Source organism: Panthera onca, chromosome D4 (assembly GCF_046562875.1).
Source record: "Panthera onca isolate mPanOnc1 chromosome D4, mPanOnc1 haplotype 2, whole genome shotgun sequence".
Lineage (NCBI taxonomy): Eukaryota > Metazoa > Chordata > Mammalia > Carnivora > Felidae > Panthera > Panthera onca.
In genome coordinates, this window is record NC_138351.1 from 51,916,725 (window position 1) to 51,933,407 (window position 16,683).

The 16,683-nt window shown below is 36.6% G+C and overlaps 1 protein-coding gene across 9 annotated transcripts in view; it reads right to left on the bottom strand.

The window, feature by feature from the left end:
- Window positions 1-16,683, bottom strand: part of LINGO2 (leucine rich repeat and Ig domain containing 2) — a 1,156,543-nt gene that overhangs the window by 104,889 nt on the left and 1,034,971 nt on the right. The gene's annotated exons all lie outside the window — the stretch shown is intronic.

Genomic DNA, 16,683 nt, shown 5'->3' on the forward strand with positions numbered 1-16,683 from the left:
TTACTGTGAATGAGATGGTGGGTGGGCAGCAATCACCCAAAAACACAAGTTTAAGAGCTGAGTGATAGAAAGGGCAATGATTTATATTTGATGTGGTAGGGTTTTTATTACCTTTACATACATGTATGATCTAAAGTATCTTCTTATTTTCAAATTATACATCTTCTAAAAGTCCAAGGTGGTCAGATTAAAGATGGTGGTTACTATTTTTAAAAAGGGGGGGGGGCACCTGGGTGGCTCAATCGGTTGAGTATCCCACTTCAGCTCAGGTCATGATCTCGCAGTCAGTGAGTTCGAGCCCCACATTGGGCTCTGTGCTGACAGCTCAGAGCCTGGAGCCTGTTCTGGATTCTGTCTCCCTCTCTCTCTGTCCCTCCCCCATTCATGCTCTGTTCTGTCTCTCAAAATGAATAAACATTAAAAAAATTAAAAAAAAAAAGATGGCGGTTCCTAACTGAAGCAAAACTCCTCCATTAATCCTCAGGTTTTAAGTCTTCCAGGGGCCGGCATGTGTTGGATGCAGTATGATGTGATGGTAAAATGAAGCCCATTTGGATCCAAAGACCCTAACTTTGAACAGGGACTTTGCCAAAATTCTCCTATGTAAACATCTTTTATGTCCCTAAACCAAAGTTACCTTACCTATGAGAGTAATACTACCCACCTTTATCTTCATGTAAAGGACTCATAATTGGTAGTGGTGATGATAATGATTACAGTAGTGATTATAATGATAAACTATTAATTCTGATGAATAAGAAAATTATGACAGCAGCTCAAAAATTAAGCAGAGTCATACTCAATTGTTCACAGGTACAGGAAAGAACTTTGATTCAGTTATACACATGTGCACACACAGTTCTGTGCAGTAATGTTCTGGATAGAGATCTTGGGTATGTTTACCCAGAATAAAAGTAGCCAAAGAGGTTCTTTTGCGGCTTCTTCTATACCCAGAACAGCATATCGGAGAGGTGTGTCCTGTACCAGGATGCAGCAGCCAGATTTGTTCAAAACCTCTGCTGACATTCATTGTGGCAGAACCGGCACCCTGTGACATTATTTTACCTAATCTTTAAGCAAATGAAACTTACTGACTGGATGCCAAAGGACAGCCTCAATTTTCTTCATAATTTTGATTATCAGATCAGCTAAGCACATATCAGATTCTCAATATGTTTGTCATCAGGAGGAGAGAACAAAGTCTGAGAAATATAACTAGTTGGCTTATATTTCACTTGGGCAAAGGAATACCAACAATCCTGGCTTTTATTTGTTTGTTAATCACAATTATTTAGATCTATGCTGTGGCACCATGGCTAGCTATCACAGTAAGAAGTCATGATCTTATGCTTAAAGGAAAAGCTTCTCAGTTGGTCTCCTTGCTCCTTGTGGTCCTAAAATTGTATCATGACCTCAGTCAGCCCCTTTGGGGCTTCCTAGATGGAAACCTTAGCTAGGAGAATAGGAATGCTCCTGAGGAATGATCCAGGTCTCTTTCCACACTACACTTAAAGTCCCGAGCTTAGTCTCCTCTTATTGAACTGCCATCGAATGACAAGATTTACAGGGAGGGAAATGTATTCCACTCCAGGAAAAAAAGTATCTTCTGTTCTTCCTCCAAGTCTGACTTAACAAGATCTTTAAAAAATAGAAGGGGTCTTAAAGAAACCCATCTGGCTTCTGCATACCAAATTTGCTCTAAATTCCTGGGAGTCAGGTTAGGCTGTCAATATAATCTGAGCCATCATGTGCTATTCATGCTTCTCTGAGGTCATCAATGTCTTTGCTTGCTATTGTTACTATTCTACAAAAGAATGGTGCTTAGTGAAGTAATTTCTTCTTAACTTCTACCATGTGCCTTCTATAGACTACATTCAAAAGCCTATTTTAAAATTCTATACCTCATCACCATCCTTCCTTTAGAAACTTAAATGCACTCTAGACCTCCCTACCTATATTGTTTTTTTAATAACTTACTCACTTAATAACTAGTATGTACAGATAAGGAATATGCACCTCAGTCCTCTTATTCTATGCCAGCACTGAAAGTTCCACAGATGCAGGATCACACACCTCCTTTTTTTAATGATTTATAAGCATAAAACATTTTGTAGTAACGGGCCATTTAAAAATCCATGTGAAAAATTATCCATCAGCAACACAGGTACCCTGTCAATCTGATCTCCAGGGACCCATTTTTAAATTGCACCTGTAAAATAAGTTGCCAATAAGAATACTGTACGTTTACCAAAATTTACATTAAAGGGTATAAGATTTCATAAAATCTCAGATATTATCATTACTGCATTGAATGTGATAATAAGAGAAACTAGGTCTCACTGACAATAAAACCTATGGTATTTGAAAACAAGAGGGCTCAGATCTTTGGGCTTTAATGCAAAGAGGTCCCTATCTGCAGTTATTAGATGTGTGTTGGAAACCTAGTTGTGCTATCAGCAAGCTGTGTGACCCTGGACGATTTCCTTTGCCTCTGTGGAACAGTTTCTTCTCTGCCAAACATGGCCCACAGGATTGTTGTGTGGTCTGAGAAATTAACACCTCATTAAATTCTAGGATGCTAGGAATTTCTAGATCCTAAGTAAATCTTGGGTAAGAACGTTAATTTTGAGAAACAAAGGATGTGGCACAAACCATGAATCTTTAATGACAAGCTATTACTAATAATACCTCACATTTTATTGACAATAGTTTATAAGTCATTCATCAACACATAAACTTTCTTGGTCATCACCACCATGCCAGGAGGCAGACATGTTGGGCATTTTAATCTTCATTTTATAGATAAGACAGTAGATAGTGAGAGAGTTAAAGTGACTTGCCCAAAGGTACCTGCTGAGATTTCAGTCTCTTAATACACAGTTTAATTCTTTCCATTTTGCCCTGAATGTAGGAGAAAGCTGATCTTAGGAAATACACTCAGTAAAGTTATAGCACAACACTTTTAAGCATCAACTAATTCTTTGAAATGGCTGAAGCCTGTGTCACCTCCGGAGTGCCTTTATTTACCTTCTGATTGAATCCCTAAATTGCCCAGACTTCACCAAAACCTATCTTTTCCTTCTTACACATGCATGCTTTACCTCAGACTGCCATATAGAATACTACAGATTGGGTGGCTTAAACCCCAGAAATTTATCACAGTTCTGGAGACTGAGAGGCCTAAGATCAAGGGGCTGGCAAGGTAGATTTTATCCTGAGCCCTTTTCTCTTACCTTGCTGGTGGCTGCTGTCTCCCTATGTGCTCATGTGTCTTGTTTGTGCCCCACATGAGGTGACATGGGGGAGGGAGGAGCTATTTCTCATGTCTTTTTTTATAAAGGATAAACCCCATCAGGAAAGCTCCACCCTCATAACCTCATCTAACCCTAATTCTCTTCCAAAGACCCCATCTCTAAATCCCATCATGTTGGGAATTAGAGCTTCAACATATGAATTTTAGTGGGAGCACATAAATTATACAACACATACAATTAGTCTATAATACACACATTCGGTCTATAATACATTCATTCATTCAACAGTAATCATTATGGGCTTACGTGTAATAACCTGTACTCATTTACTAGTGAACAAACAAGTTCTTTTCCAGAGATATCACACTTATTATATCTTCAAAAACAATTCTGTTATGTGAGTAAAGCAAAAATCTTATTACCATCTTATAGACGAAGCTGAGTCTCAGAAGGAAAATCAGTTTTGAGCTTTTAAAAAAAATTTTTTTTAAACATTTGTTCAGGTTTGAGAGGCAGAGAGAGACACAGCATCAGCAGGGGAGGGCAGAGAGAGAAGGAGACACAGAATCTGAAGCAGGCTCCAGGCTCTGAGCTGTCAGCACAGAGTACGACACAGGGCTTGAACTGATGAACCATGACATCATGACCTGAGCCAAAGTTGGACGCTTAACCGACTGAGCCACCCAGGTGGCCCTCGAGCTTAGTTTTAAATCCAGGAATTTTGAGTGCAAATCCAATTCTTTCTCTATATCAAAGCAAAGTAATGTGTGGGATATAAAGGTATCCACTCATGCAAAATAGTTATAGAGAACGTGCTATTTGTCCACTACAGTTATTGGGGACACATGGTGAATAAAACATACTGAATCGTGCCTCCCTTCTGAAAGCATATATTCTAGACCTTTCACCATCCAGCAACAAGCAGTTAGGAAAGACACATAAAAACAAAACAAAACAAAACAAAACAAAACAAACAAACAAAACAACTCTACAGGGAAGCTAACAATAAAAAGACACCTCGCAGCAAAAGCAGGAAAATGGTACAGAACTTCAGAGGACACACAGATTGTGTGTGATAAATAAAACACAGAAAAACTTTCACCTAAGGGGAAACTCTTGAAGTGAAGTCTGGAGGAGAGGTGGAATGGAGGTGCAAGCAAGGAAAATAGAGAGTCTAGCAGGTCCACTAGACTGTCAGTTCCCAGAGGAAAGGGGTTTTGTCTCTTTTATTAAGTGCCTAGAACACAATTATTGTCATACATTAAGTGCTCAATGTTGACTGAGCTAGCAAAGGATAATTCTAAACATAGAAATACTATAAATGCCATCCTGAAGGAGGGGAGATAAAGCTCAAGGTGTGTCTGTGGGAGCTACCATGGCAAGAACAGATAGGCAGCCTACTGCCTTTAACCTAAAGACCAAACAGAGATTAGTTACTTACTCAGTTCCCTTAAATACATTATAATACTCTCCCTGATAGATAAGGAGATCAAGCCTCAAAGATATTGTGTACCTTCCACAGAATCAATCAATAAATGAATGATAAAAACTGGATTTATATTATGTATCCATGTCCAATTAATTCTAAAGTTTAAGTCCTGTCTGCAATGCATTCTCTTCATTCTGAGAATAAATACAAATGCAGATATGAATATAGACATAGATATAAAAATGTACTCTGGAATTGTATTTGTTACCCCAGAGTGAAAACAAAAAGAGTCCAAGACAGATTGTTCATGAAATGACTTTATGAGTTTCAACCATTCAGCTGCCGATGTATTTGTATCCTAGTATATGCTGCATAAGTCCTCAGAAAGCATATGTGTAATTGTCTAGGTGAAACATAGGCTCGGTGGAACAAGAAAGGCCAATCTTATCTTCATCCTTCTACACCTAAGTGCTTACTCACAAATACCCTCTCTTGTGTCACCTAGTATGAAGCAGGATTTACTTAATGAGTAATAAAGAAGGCTAAATCCTTTTATTTTCCTTCTCTTGTGATTTCTGGGAGAGGGTTATTTTAACATTTTTATTTATTGACATTTGCTGTTGATATCTTGCATGCACTGTGGACAGATCTGAAAGCTTGACTTCTCTGTTCTACATTTTAAGAGCCACCTTCCCTAAGAAAACACAGCTACAGACACACCTTTTGACCTTCCTCTTCAGAGATGTTCCCAAGAGGCGGCCATGCAGGAGAATATTAAGTAGAGTTTGTACTCGTTTGCCTCAGAACATTCCCCACCTCTGAGTTTCAGCAGAAGCAAAAGCCTTCAAAATCCCAACCACAGAGCTCACTTTGTGAAGTGACTGCTCAGTCAAGAAATGAATCTTGACAACACAAAGTAATACCTCACCTAGACTACACCTATCAGGCCAAAAGGTCTAGTGCAATTTCTTTGGAGTGAAGAATCATATATGCCTTCCCACTAGGGTTTTGAAATATTCCATTTCCTGACTTGAGCTTTTAAACTATAACCACTTGGTAAATGAAGGAGAAACTACCCCTTTGGGTTTTTTTTTTTTTAATTGCTAGGAAGTAAGGTAGAAACACAGCAAATATCTTTTGATCATTTCATCTCTATCTTCACCAATATCAAATTGTCTCACTCAAATATTGCTGAGGTATCAGGAGCTTTTCTTTTCTTTTCTTTTCTTTTCTTTTTTTTCCTTTTTAAAAACATATATTCAAGGCTAGGGAATGAGACCCTACCAGTACATTTGGTGCTTTTTAGGCCACTCATAGAACAACATGGCTTCTGGGATATCATCATTGGCACATATCTGAATTTGGTTCAGATTGGTCTCCTGTTCATCATTGATCACATGTTGGATGGGTATTTAACCTCCCTTGGTCTTTGGTTTGAATTCTTAGCTCATATATTCATCCTGATTCATGACATCTTCACCACATATCCTAGTCCTGGGCTTAGCTGATCTGGATCTCAACAGACCGCATCTCGAATTCTCTTCCTGATCACCCACCAGACTTCTCACAGGTTTTACCAGCATTTGAAGGAAAAGAATGAATACAAGCCCAACCCACCTTCTTAGCTCAAGTCAAAGGCCACCCCTTAGCTGGGCTACCTCAAACTTGACACTTACTTTCTCCATGTCTTTCTCTTTCCTGGTATGTTGAATAAGGATAGAAATAAATGGCCTGGCCTGCCCCAGTTTTGTTGTGGGGATGCCGTAAGTTCATATATATGAATCATTCATATAGAGGACAAATCTCTTTTTAGGTTAGTTCTCTGCTGCCCCTCCCTGGCTCCAAGTTTCTATAATTAATTTAGCCATTTTAAATCAATTTAAATTTGGGTGGGAATTGGCCCTTTAAGTCTTGATAGCATCAGCAACTAAACCAGTGATAGGAAAAACTTTTAAAAAATATATTCTGGTTTATATATAAAAAGTATAAGCCATATATATTGGTTAAGGTTTTACTCAAGTCTATTTACATTTAGCATCCAACCCTTCGGACTTATTTTTCAACTCTGATTTCTTTATCTCTGTGTTTTTCAAATCAATCTTTATTTCTGTGCCATCAAGAACATTTTTTGATGGAGATTTTCTTCCTTCCTTCCATCCTTCTTTCTTTCCTCCCTCCCCGCCCCCCTTTCTTTCTCTCTCTTTCTTAAAAGATTTTATTTTAAAGTAGTTTCTACACCCAATGTAGGGCTTACACTTACAACCCCAAGATCAAGACTCATATGCTATACCAACTGAGCCAGCCAGGTGCCCCTGATGGAGATTTTCTTAGAAGAGTTATCTACAGTATCTCCAAGATTTTCTTCGAAATATCAGGATATCCATTTTACTATTTTTGAAGTTGGATTTTCTTGATTTTATGACAATATATCAATGGAGACTTTTCAGAGAGGACAAGGAGGATTCATTCTTTCCTTATATAATTTGTTGACTGAAGCATCAAGGGAATTCTGTTGTTTATCATACCATCCAGAATAATTGCTTAGTTTGTTTATAGCCAGGCAATGACAACTGCATCCCAACTGCTGTCTGCCTGACAACAGTTGAAAAGGTCTCATCTACTTTAAGACCTAACTTGATTTCAGAGAAGACAAAATGTGAAAAGTGTCTATCTTAAAATTGATGAAAGGTTCATCTTTTTGAAACTTTATTACTCATGATCCCTGCAATGGTTGTGTAATGCCATCCATTTTGTTTTATAATGATTTCCAGGATATGATGAGATGTTAGCATGCCCAACATTCACTAGCATATAATGCCAGAATCCTTTATTCCACTGATCTTTATCTGACCATCTAGTGTATTCCAGGTACTTTACCTAGGCATTGCAGGTACAAGTGATAAAAGACATAGCTGCCTGCAAAACAACCACATTTTGTAATTCAAACTGTATAGCAGACTAGTACAATGGAAACTTACTGCAGGAAAAACTACCAAGTCTGTTGATCCAATCACCTCAGTTGACAGATAAAGAAACTAAGGCTTGGAGATAAGAATGCCAGATACATGGGCTAATTAATGACAGTTGTATGTACTGTATTTTGATTTTTTTTTTCTGGAAAAATTTAGGAATCTATCAGGTGAAAAAAGATTAACACTGTGACTCTAATATACTTTAAAAGAAGATGATTTGTCATGCACTCATTCCATTTTGATGGTTTTATTTTATATGAGGATAAATAATAACGCTGGTGAATGGTCATTTAACTTTTCTTTTTATTTTCTTAAATCATGGAATTTAATTTTTAAATTATAGAGTATTTTATACTTATGAAATCATATTTAATGTATTCTATAGAAGATGCATGAAAAGGGCTAAAAGAAGACCTACATTAAGAAACAGAGTATTTCATGTATCATTGCATCCTCTTATGTAGCCATTCCCTCCCCTCCCCTTATAGGTCATCAGCATTCAGAACCTATTCCCTGGCATTTCTTTGTAGTTATAATACATATGTATGGAGCCTGAAATATTGTTTAGTTTTGCATATTTTTGAATTTTATATAAGGAGAATCCAAGCAAATGTATTATTCTCCTGACTTTTTTTCTGTTCAACATTACATTTATGAGATTCATGTTGATGTAAGTGGCTGTTTCATTTACTTCACTGATGTTTAGTTAACACTGAACCAAAATTTATCTCTTCATTCTCCTGTTGGATATTTGTGTTATGTCCAGTTTTTATTATTATAATCAATGCTGTACATTTATTCTGATGTACATATATGACTGTTTCTAGCAAATATATATATATATATATATATATATATATATATATATATATATATATATGAAAAGAATTGCTAGTTCATTAAATGTGCACATCAGCAATTCTCCTGGATAATTTACACAGATACTAGAAATATATGAAAGTTCTTTCTTCATAGCTTCACCAAAACTGCTTGTTCTGCTTAAAATTTTTTTCCAACTTAGTGGATGTAACAGTAGCATATTGTGATATTAATTTGCATTTCCTTGGTTAAAAATGAGACTAATTATGTTGTCATGTATTTATTGCTGTGTTGAGTTTTCTCCTCTATGAAATGCCTGTTTATTCTTCTGCCTTTATGTTTTTTAAGGAGCTTGTCTTTTTCTTAGTGAAGAAGTTCTTTATATATTATGGATACAAATTCCTTTTTGGTTTTATATGCTTGAAATACCTTCTATTTTGTGGCTGCTCTTCTCATTTTTTTGTATCTTTTGATGAATAGTTTGCCATTTTAAGTAGTCAAATTTGTTAATTTTTCCTTTATTATTTCTGCTTTTTGTGTCCTATGTTAGAGGGAAATATTCAGTTATTTTTTTCTTCATATGGATTAACAATTGTTTCAGGAGTATCTCCTGAGTGGCTCATCTTTCCCTCATTTATTTTCAGTATTTTTTCTGTCATATTATTCTTTGGTCTATTTGTCTATTCTTTCTACTGTGTCATGTCTTAAAAAAAATAAAAAAAAAAATTAATTAAGTAGGCTCCACACCCAATGTGGGGCTCAAACTCACAACACTGAGATCAAGAGTCACATTCTCCACCAACTGAGCCAGACAGGCATCACTTAATTACAATTGTTTCTTAATCAGTTTTTGATTTCTGGTACTAGAACTACCTGTTCTTCTTCATGAATTAGCTTTCCCTGATCCTTTGCTTTTCTGTATACATCTTAAAATTATATTAGGATTTTAATTGGAAATGCATTTGATTGACTGAATTTTTTTCTCAATATTTTCCCCTACTGGTTTGATATGTATACACAATAATTCCATTCTGTTAGGGGATACCATTAAAAGTGTCAACATGCCAAATCAATGTAGTCTAAAGTTAATCAGTACCTTTAACCACCTCTCAAACAGTAAAAGGATCTTAGATGTTTTAACACTGACCTCCTCCTGGCTTACTTTATATTGCTTTTAAACAGCTTTTTTCCCCCCTCTCTCATTTTTACTTCTGTAAATTACACACTATTATGTTTGTTTTCAAAGGATATTGCTTAAATCTACCAACATATTTTATTTTCTTTGCTCACTTTTCTTTTCTCATCTCCAATTTTTCTCCAGTATCACTTATTTCTCTCTGAAATAATTCTTCATAAGTGAAGATCTTTTGTTAGCAAACTTCAGTTATTAAAATTTTTTATGATTGGATTTATTTCACCCTGGGTCTTGAAAACAGCATTCCATTGGGTTTAAAATTTTAGATTGACAGCTATCTTTTGTGGCACATTCCAGATTCATTCCACAATTTTCTTCTGGATTCCACAATTGCTGTTGAAAAGTTACCTGTAAAAACTCCTTGCTGATTCTTTGTAGGTGAGCCATCTTTTTCCTCTGACTGCTTTTAAGAGCTAAACCAAGGAGTTCATTGAAATTCTAAAGCCTGTTCTTTCATCCTTTGTTTTGGTCTTCAACACAAGACACTGAAGTATATAGCGACGGTAGCACTTAAGGGTGCTTTTCACTAACATTTTTTACATGTCTGAATAAAGTTTGACTTTACAGCTCAGAGAAACTCAGAGGTTTCTATCTCATACAGAACCACAGTAAGCTATTCTAAGAGAGAAACACTTTGGCAATGTTGACAAAAGGCCAGAAAAAATTCTGAAACCACAAGAGTACTGACAGTCAATGGGACACCAAGATACATTCCTACTACATGCTATACACTTACTACTTGTTTGTAGAATAAATGAGTGAGTATTCAGACCACAACTTAATAAATCAAAATGTTCAAAAGGGAGTAAGAGTTAAGAACAAAAGGATGGAGTTCATTGACTATGATTAATTCATTTCCAAAAATCACATATGAAATATATTTTCATCTACTCAAGTCAGCCTTACTAAAATGTGGTCATATTTTACTTACTATCCTATAGTAAGTGATAGGAACTTGACAACTTATGAATTTATATATAAGTATGACATTTATTTGTCATATTTTATTAGCTATATTTACTCATTCATGAATGAATTCATTTACTGAAAAATACTGTTTAAGGTCTTCTATACTCACCCATATTTTTATCAATTAAATGAGTCAAAACCAAAGGCTTATTTTTTTCACAGAGAAAGTAAGCAAAAACTCTTAGGCTATGAAGGAATCACATCACGAGGGTGCTATTTCATCACCACTGGGGAAGAATATTTTCATTGAAATGACAACTAAATTGAATCAAACAGTTGCAAAAACTAATAACCAATGGTCACTCCAATGTTACCTAGAGATCCTTAGACATCTCTACTTTGATGCCAAAAACAAAGAAGAAAACACCGAAAAAAAATAAAAAATTTAAAAATGGAAGAAAGCATCCTCAAGTCATGTTCACCTTGTAGCTACTTCCCTTTGTCAAAGGAATCTAGCCTACTGCTCCTTTGAAGGAAAAGGGCAGGCCTGATTTGATGATTAGGCTTGCGGTCTAGAGAAGGATTGGCTTATAATTTATCTGCCACGTATGTTATTGTTAAGCAGTGGTAAACAATACATTTAAAAAAAAAGTTTATTTATTTACAGAGACAGAGAGAGAGAGAATCCCAAGCAGGCTCTGCACTGTCAGTGCAGAGCCCGATGCAGGGCTTGATCCCACGAACTGTGAAATCATGAACTGATCTGAAACCAAGAGTCAGATGTTTAACCAACTGAGCCACCCAGGCTCTGAAAATACATGTTTTTTCGAAACTCAAAGCACAATAAATACAGCTCTTGCCTAAAAATATGCTGGTGAAGTATTTATTGACAGAAAAAACAAACTCCTTTACTTCTACTTTGAGTCCATTGACTCTGCCAGTGAGAAGGATGATCAAGCTAGTCCGAGAGGGACACACACTAGTGAGAAGACACTGAAGCCCAATCTGGTGGCATAACTCTCAGGAAGCATGTGTCTCCTTCCCAGATGCAACTGAAGATAAGCTTGTACAAGTGCTGTCAGCAACATCTGAGGCACATCTAGAACAGAACAGGCACTAAAAGACTGCTTAGAACAGTTTCTTTTCCAAACACCTTAAGGACCTTAAAGACATTTCTAAATATTATTTTAAAATAGACTACATTAAAAATACATTTGTGAGCAATTAAAAAAGAAATGGCAATCCTGGGAGGTCCCATATATTCTCTATCAACAACTTCTATCATACTGACCTTAAATGATTTGAGGGTAACATCTCTAGACTCTTTTGCTAGTGACTTCTTAGAGTGGGAACACATTTCAGTTAGATAGTTTGTATTTAAAAAATGGAGGCAAAGATGAAAATAAGTGTTTAATATCTAGTGCATGACTAATTGTTATTACCCAAAGTGAACTGTATTGTCTAACAAGATGGAGACCTTTGGTGAAATGGGGAACCCTTTCAGGTCCTTGGTTTTCATCTGACCAACATTTTAATTAAACTTAGAGGTAACAAAAACTAGAAAGACAATTATTACATTTTATAGCAGAATCAAGTTTTGAAACAGTCTCAATAGCCTAGAAAGAGAGTCTAACATTTGGATGTAAACATGACTTACCGAACAAAATTTGACAACTTGGCAGGTTAAAAACACTAGGGTTTTAGAAGAGTGTATTCAATATAAGAAGGTGATGATAAAAAGCAAGGCCTCTACTGCCTACATCAAAAAGACTCTGGAAAGTACTTGATGAGCATAAGTTAACCTTTCCATAAGCATTCTAAACCTTTTCTTTTTATTTCAGTATAGTGTAGGTTATAGATAGTATAGGCTTCTGATACTCTTCTTGTCAGTTACTTTAAAAGAACTAATCATGTTACCTTACATTTATTAAACTACATCATGATTTTACAACTTGTTCTTTCTCTCCCCCCACACCTTCTTTTACACTCTACAAACACACACACACACACACACACACACACACACACACACACAGTTTGGTTTAGAGCACACTAAGTGGGCATAATAATGTTTCAGATGGCCTCTGCTCCATGTGGTACCTCTTGTATACATGTTGATACTTGCAATTCTTTTTATCAAGGATAGATGTCAAAATATATACACTTCTCAGACTATCTCCTTCACTTTGAAGGTTTAAAATGCAATTTGCATGATGGCAACACCCAAATTTACACCTCCATCTCTGATCTTCCTATCTCCAGATTCACCTATCTCAAATTGTTGACAACTTTACTTAAATGTCACAAACATAACAGTTTCAAACAGACCATGAAACATTTCTTTCTCATATGTTCAGTTGTTAGTGTGCTACATCACAGTGAATAGCATCATTCTCCATCCAGTTGCCCAAGTCAAAAAATTTACGTATCACCTTTGATCTATCTTCCCCTTACACCCTGCTCATCATCAAGTCTATCAGCCCTATCTTTTTTTTTTTTAAACGTTTATTTATTTTTGAGACAGAGAGAGACCGAGCATGAACGGGGGAGGGTCAGAGAGAGGGAGACACAGAATCTGAAACAGGCTCCAGGCTCTGAGCTGTCAGCACAGATCCTGACGCGGGGCTCGAACTCACGGACCGTGAGATCATGACCTGAGCCGAAGTCGGCTGCTTAACCAACTGAGCCACCCAGGCGCCCCTATCAGCCCTATCTTTAAAGTAACTCCTGATAACAACCAATTCTGTCGATCTTCATTGCTACCCACAACATTTCCCACCATTTCCAAAAGCATCCTTGTGACTCCCAATTCCACTTGTGCCTCCCATAGGACATTCTTCAAATAGCCAAAGTCATCTTCCAAAGGACACACCAGATTTTCTCATGTCCTTGTTAAAATCCTCTAATGGCATTTTATTCCAATAAAAAGTTATCTGAATTTCTACCATAGCATATGAACCCTACCTGATCTGGTCTGGTATAATTTTTCCAGCCCCTTTTCCTCTTATGCTCACTTATTCACTAGAATCAAAGCATGATGGGTTTCTTCTATTCATTTGAACACCTGATTGGATTTTTCTACTTCCCTTGTCTGAAATTCTTTGCTTCCAGACTTTTAAATGGTTTTCTTCCTGTCACTTGCATCTTAGTTTAAATGTTATCTCCTAAATGACAACTCCTTTTACCTCCCCCAGTTACTATCAGAACATCCTATTTGATTGTCTTCAAAGCAAGCATCGCTGTATGACAATTATCTTGTCTATTTCTTTACTGCTTATCTCCCTTTCACAAGAGCATATACAGTAATGGGATCCTATCTGTAACTGCTTAAAACCTAGAACAGAGCATGGTGCATAGTAGTCAATAAATGTTTGTTGAATGCATGGATCTTGGAATAAGTGAAGAAAGGTTTAAAGTATGGGTACTTAAATTTCATCAAAAGTGTAGTGTTAATCAAGAAAAACAACTTAGAGCAGATACTTTTAGCTTGGATGGGAGGAGGCCACGAGGAGAACATCTTTGGACCTCTGAAATGGAAAAGTCATCAGTGGTTGGACAACAGCAAGTGGAAAAAAATTTATGTGGGGAGGGAGGGCCACATGGAACACAAGACAAATTGCATTTTCATTGGTTTGAGTCCAGAACTTCCTTTCTGGAGGATTCACTAATGGGGCATAACACTATAAACCAGGGTTTTCAACATCAACACTACTGACATCTTGGGTGAAACAATTCTTTGTTGTATGGGCTATTCTAGGCATCGGAGAATATTTAGCTGCATCCCTGGCCTTTGTTCACCAGATACAATTGCATTTTTCCATTTGTCACCATCAAATATCCTCAGAGAGGAGGTGAGGCAAATCACCTTTGGTTGAGATTAACTACAGTAAAATTTTTTTTGACACTGGCCTTTTTATCTAGTTTTTACACAAAATTATTTGGAAGAAATCACCTATTAGGGTGAACCATTGCAAAATCCTCAAAAAAGGGAATAAAATAGGGGGCAAAATGCCTCAATTTTAGAATTGGCTGTGGCTTTTATGAGGATATATAATGGCAATGTTTCTTTGGGCCCAATGGTAACATTCAGAATTTTATTTTATTTTTTATTTATTTAGTTTTTCAAAGCAGATAGAAGTTTATTGAACACACTGCAGGACAGCAAAGGAGAGACCATCTATAATGAGGCAGTGGGTGGGGGCTATTGCTTTGTTTTGTTTTTAATGTAATTTATTGTCAAATTGGCTAACATACAGTGTATAAAGCATGCTCTTGGTTTTGGGGGTAGATTCCCATGGTTCATCGCTTACATACAACACCCAGTGCTCATCCTAACAAGTGCCCTCCTCAATTCCCATCACTCATTTTCCCCTCTCCCCATCCATCTTCAGTTTGATTGCTATATTTAAGAGTCTCTTATGGTTGCTTCCCTCACTCTCCGTTTGTAACTATTTTTTCCCCTTCCCCCATGGTCTTCTGTTAAGTTTATCAAGATCCAAATATGAGTAAAAACATATAGTATCTGTCTCTCTATCACTGACTTATTTCACTTAACATAATACCTTCCAGTTCCATCCATGTTCCTGCAAATGGCATGATTTCATTCTTTCTCATTGCCAACTAGTATTCCGTTGTGTATATAAACCACAATTTCTTTATCCATTCGTCAGTTGATGGACATTTAGGCTCTTTCCATAATTTGGCTGCTTTTGAAAGTGCTGCTATAAACATTGGGGTACATGTACCCCTATGTATCAGCAGTCAACATCACTCATCATCAGGGAAATACAAATCAAAACCATACTGAAATACCACCTCAAGAGTGGCTAAAATGAACAAATGAGGAAACAAATGAGGAGATACTGGCGAGGATGTGGAGAAAGGGGAACCCTCTTGCACTATTGGTGGGAATACAAACTGGTATAGCCACTCTGGAAAACAGTGTGGAGGTTCCTCAAAAAAAAATTAAAAAAAAATAGAACTACCCTACAACCCAGCAATAGCACTACTAGGAATTTACCCAAGGGATACAGGAGTGCTGATGTATAGGGACATATGTACCCCAATGTTTATAGCAGCACTCTCAACAACAGCCAAATTATGGAAAGAGCCTAAATGTCCACCAACTGATGAATGGATAAAGAAGATGTGGTTTATATATACAATGGAATACTACTTGGCAATGAGAAAGAATGAAATCATACCATTTGCAGCAATGTGGATGGAACTGGAAGGTATTATACTGAGTGAAATAAGCCAGTCAGAAAAGGACAGGTATCATATGTTTTCACTCAAATGTAGATCTTGAGAAACTTAACAGAATTTTAAAAGAAGAGCGTTTTTTTCCATTGTAATTCATGGCAACTTCAAATGCAAAACTCAGAAGTTTTATGGCATTTTGAGTGGAGAATAGGCTATACAAATAAAGAGAGCTGTTTTGAATCTCAGCTCTGCAACTCACTATTTACTAGCTGTGTGACCTTGGATGACTTACTCAGTGAAGCTGAACATCAGTTTCCTCCTCTGTACAATGGGAAATGCAATCCCTGTTTTTTTGTTTTTTTTTTTTTTTGAGAGGTATCGTAAAGATTAAATCAAGTAATGCATGAGATTGGCCTGGATGAGTGTGTAATGCAGAATAGATTCTTTTTGAATGAAGGCATTTTTTTTTATCAAAGCACGTTTTTCTTTTCATATCACACAAAAGTAGCTAATGCAAATGTATACAATGGTACAGAATCAATATACAGTGAAAACGCTGAGGGAATGTCTATTATTTCCATGCAAATAGAATTTGAGAGGAGTCAAGTATCAATTAAGGTACTGCTTTCTGATTACACACTGGACTTCTTGATCACAGAAACCTTCTTAATTAAATCTGATCTTTATGCTTGACATGTGCTATCACACTCTCATCTTCTGATTCAATAATTTCATTTTGTTGAGGTATGCCTTCCTGCCAGAAGCAGGTGGGGGTGCTCCTATGTCACCTTGGGCTTTGAAGCACATCAAAGGTAAACGAAATAGAAAATCATCCTTTGAAACTTTATTAAAAGAGATGAAACTTTAGGGCCATGACCTTTAATTGCTGATTTTGAAAGACCT